The sequence below is a fragment of the Myotis brandtii genome, unplaced genomic scaffold (assembly GCF_000412655.1).
Source record: "Myotis brandtii unplaced genomic scaffold, ASM41265v1 scaffold2537, whole genome shotgun sequence".
Taxonomy (NCBI): Eukaryota; Metazoa; Chordata; class Mammalia; order Chiroptera; family Vespertilionidae; genus Myotis; species Myotis brandtii.
The window spans coordinates 12,927-17,714 of NW_005359617.1; the positions used below are offsets into that span (position 1 = coordinate 12,927).

A 4,788-nucleotide genomic window follows, 5' to 3' on the forward strand; every position below is an offset into this window, starting at 1 on the left:
AACTACTCCGTGTGATGCTATAATGGGGGTACCTGTCGTGATACACATGCCCAGATTCGAAGGATGCACAACTCCACGAGCGAACCCAAAGGCAAGCTACGGGCTCAGGGTGAAGTGATGTGACAGCGGGTCCATCGGTGACAGCGAACGTGCCGTCTGGCGGGGATGTTGGTACTGGGGGCTCTGGGTGAGGGCGGGCAGGAGGTGTGGGCTAACTGCTCTACACAGTAGTCTGTGAGGAAGGAGGTTTTCTGTAGGCCAGGCATGTGTTCAATGTTCTGTGTGTGCAGAACGTGGCCCAGCATCAGCCACATCCTGCTCCGAGATGATACAGCGCATTTCAGGCATCACTGTGTGGTGAGTACCTGGTCTGGTGCAAAGAACCATGACCCCATGTCAGAAATTCTCCCAGCACTATTATTATTATTATTATTGTTATTATTATTATTATTACTAGAGGCCTGGTGCACAGATTTGTGTACTGGTGGGGTCCTTTGGCCTGGCCTGCGGAGATCGGGCCGAAACCGGCTCTCTAACATCTCCCGAAGGGTCCCAGATTGCGAGAGGGTGCAGGCCAGGCTGAGGGACCCCACTGTTGCATGATTGGGGCCAGGGAGGGACTGCAGGAAGGCTCCAGGGCGTCTCTGGCCCATCTCACCCAGTCCCAATTGGCTGGACCCTAGCAGCAAGCTAAGCTACTGGTCAGAGTGTCTGCCCCCTGGTCAGTGCACTTCATAGCGACTGGTCAAACGGTCAAGTGAACAGTTGGACATTTAGCATATTAGGCTTTTATTATATAGGATTATTATTATTATTATTAATTGATTTCAGAGAGGAAGGGAGAGGGAGAGAAAGATAGAAACATCAATGATGAGAATCATTGATCTGCTGCCTCCTGCACACCCCCCACTTGGAAGCGAGCCCACAACCCAGGCATGTGCCCTGATGGGGAATTAAACCATGACCTCCTGGTTCATAGGTCGACACTCAATGAATAAGCTACCGTGGCAGGGCTTCCAGCACTATTATTAATAGGGTATTCTTGTTGCCTAGTAGTGACAATCATGTTAATAACATCCACCACAGTGAACACATGCTAAACAGTAGTGTGCCTGCATTTCTCTTCATGTTTCACATGGACCAATTCAGCAACCCTAGGAAGGAAGACTGTTATTAACCCCATTGACAGATGGACTGAAACACAAACAGGTTAACTGCAATGTCACACGGCTGGAGAGGGGGAGGGGGACCTGAGAGACACAGCCCCGCCCCCAGAGCGCATCTCAACCGCGCCTTGTTGTCTGACGGCCTCCTCGCTGAGTCACTCAGCAAACACACGGGGACAGTCAGTTATTGTTCCAGGCAGCGACCTGCTTCCCCTCCTCAGAGTTCAGTCTAGTTGCCAGACAGACGTGTAAACAGATAAGAACAACCTTGGACGGCGGTGACAGGTACAGCCTCGCACCCAAGTCGCGGTCCTGTCTCTGGATCCTGTCCCCCCAGGAGAGAAAGGGGCCCCTTGAATGAATGGCCTGGCTGCTCAGACACAGGTGACCCCGACCAGCCTAGTGTGACACCGACTCAGAGATGAGAAGGTTGTAGTAGTCACTCGGCCCATTATTTTACCACCTGGATTATCATCTCTGTCTGGGAAAAGAATGATAATAAAAATACTATATGTCGCCCTAACCGGTTTGGTCCAGTGGATAGAGCGTCGGCCTGTGGACTGAAGGGTCCCAGGTTCGATTCTGGTCGAGGGCATGTACCTTGGTTGCGGGCACATCCCCAGTAGGGGGTGTGCAGGAGGCAGCTGATCGATGTTTCTCTCTCATCGATGTTTCTAGCTCTCTATTCCTCTCCCTTCCTCTCTGTAAAACGTCAATAAAATATATTTTAAAAAATACTATATGTCTTAGAAGCTAGGCTGTTGCTTCTGTGTGTTCTCATCCTATACAATAAAAGCCTAGGTAGCATCACGCCCTCGTGAGATGTCGCCACAAGATTGCGGCCACAGATGGCCGCATGCACAGCAGAGGCAAAGCCCAGTGGCCACTCCTTGCAGTGAGGCCTGGGGGTTCCACGGCTCTGCGCAGCACGGAGGAGGCCGGGCCCAGCGGAGGAGGCGGGTCCTAGCAGGGAAGGCAGTTGCGGGTCATCGGGCTGGCAAGGGAGCAGTTAGGCATCAATCAGGCCGGCAAGGGAGCGGTTAGGGGGCGATCAGGCAGGCAGAAGCGGTTAGGAGCCAGCGGTCCCGGATTGTGAGAGGGATCCCAAATTGGAGAGGGTGCAGGCCGGGCTGAGGGACACCCCCCCCCCATGCACGAATTTTGTGCACTGGGCCTCTAGTTACCAATAAAACTGATAAGCTGTGGCCATGGCTGGTGTGGCTTGGTTGGGCAGTGTCCTGTGCATGGAAAGGTTGCTGGTTCGATTCCCGGTCAGGGCACATGTCCTGGTTGGACTGGATCCCCAGTAGGAGGCGTGCAGGAGGCAGCTGATCGGCGTTTGCTCTCTCCCTCTCCCTCTCCTTCTCTCTCTAAAAGTCAATACAAAGATTTAAAAACCCACGAAAAACGGATGAACTGTGAGGCAGGCAATGAGCTTGTTCTAAAGGGTAGAAAGCCTCCTGCCCTGATGTGCGCATGCTCTCTGAGAAGCCTGTGTCCCAGGCTCAGGCTGCCAGCTGTGACCTGGGCCAGCTGCAGCAGGAGGAAGTTAGAAAGAACCATCTCCGAGCCAGCCGCTCCCGTGGCCACCTCCCATGCTGAGTGCTGTGTCCTGAGTGCACAGCCCCCTCCCATGCTGAGTGCTGGGTCTTGAGTTTGGGGGAAATGTGAAAGGCAGGGCCTCCGGGAAGGGTGAGCACTTGTGTGCTCTCCTTCCCACTGGCGGCCCAGAGGGGAGTGCAGTCTCCAGAAAAAGCCTTGTTCCGGACGCCCGTCTGCAGTGCCCTGGCTTCCAACCAGCAGGCCACTTAGGGGACCTGCACCGGAGCACTCAGCACTCGGTCCTTCTCCTTCGCAGCTGCAGGAGGAAAGGCGCTCCCTGGGTTAGTGTGGCAGCTGGGCAGCCGCAGCCAGGGCTGGGAGTGGAAGGAACTTCTATGTACCTCGCCTGGGAGCTGTTCAAATGTGTCGGAGGCTCTTTCCCGCTGGAACCATGGAGGGTGCAGAAGAGAAGGAGGTTCCTACGGTGCCAGAAACCCTCAAGGAAAAGCGAAGGAATGGCCAGCGCGGAGCTGACGATCAAGCGCCTGAGAGAGAAGTTTGCCCAAAAGATGCTTCGAAAGGCAAGAAGGAAGCTCATCTCTGAGAAAGCTAAGCACCATCCCAATGAACACAGGCAGACGAACAGAACGGGGATTCCAATGGCCAGGACGGCAAGAAAAGCTGGCCACGTCTTTGTACCTGCCGAACCCAATTGGCATTTGTCCAGGATCAGAGGTATCAATGGTGTGAGGCCACGGGTCCGAAAGGTGCTGCCGCTTCTGCGCCTTCGCCAGATCTTCAACAGCACCTTGGTTAAGCTCAACAAGGCTTCCATGAACAGGCTGCGGATGGTGGAGCCATGCATTGCATGGGGGTTCCCAAACCTGGAGTCAGTCAATGAATTGATCTACAAGCGTGGTTACGACAAAATCAACAAAAACCGGATTGCCCTGCCAGATAACTCTGATTGCTTGATCTCTTGGTAAATATGGCATCATCTGCATGGAAGCTCTGATCCATGAGATCTACACTGTGGGAAAGCGCTTCAAAGAAGCAAACAACTTCTTGTGGCTCTTCCAGTTACCTTCTCCACGAGGGGGAGGAAGAAGAAGACCACCCATTGTGTAGAAGGTGGAGATGCTGGGAACAGGGGAGACCAGATCAATAGGCTGATTAGAAGGATGACCTAAGGCAGTGGTCAGCAAACTCATTAGTCAACAGAGCCAAATATCAACAGTACAACGATTGAAATTTCTTTTGAGAGCCAAATTTTTTAAACTTAAACTATATAGGTAAGTACATTGTTATTAACTTAATTAGGGTACTCCTAAGGCTTAGGAAGAGCCACACTAAAGGGGCCAAAGAGCCGCATGTGGCCCAACGAGCCACAGTTTGCCAACCATGGTGCTAGGGCAAGGTCCCTTCTGTCTCTACTATTCCTTTTTTGTTTGTTTGTTTATAAGATTCTTCTATTATCTATCTATCTATCTATCAATCATCTATACATGTATTAATGTTAATATTTTTGGTAAAATACATATGCACAAGATAAAAATATTCTAACAATAAAAAAAGATACACAGTGAAAAAATAAGTTTCTACCCACCCTTGCCACTCAGCACTCTAGTTTCTGCCTCACCCTAATCACTCTTAACAGTCTATTGCACGGTTTGCCGACCACTGAGCTCAGGTATCTACCATGGTTATTTTTATAATCTGGTCAGTTAATAAACTGAGTCCTTTAAAATTGAAAAAAAATGTGTCGGAGGAGTTTGAAGCATTTTATGTTATTATTTTTTTAAATATATATTTTTATTGATTCCAGAGAGGAAGGGAGAGTGAGAGAGAAGCATCAATGATAAGAGAATTATGGATCGGCTGCCTCCTGCATGCCCCACACCGGGAAATTGAGCCCACAACCCCGGTATGTGCCCTGATCGGGAATTGAACTGTGACCTCCTGGTTCATAGGTTGACACTCAACCACTGAGCCACCCTGGCCAGGTAAGTTTGAAGCATTTAGAAAAGCCCCCCCAGCAAGCCGCAATCGCCTCCATATGGAGGGTTGTGAGAGGAAGCGG

The 4,788-nt window shown here is 51.1% G+C and overlaps 1 pseudogene; it reads left to right on the forward strand.

Annotated features, from left to right (window-relative positions):
• Positions 1-3,159: 3,159 nt before the first annotated feature.
• LOC102240438 lies at positions 3,160-3,898 on the forward strand (annotated as a pseudogene).
• Positions 3,899-4,788: the final 890 nt, after the last annotated feature.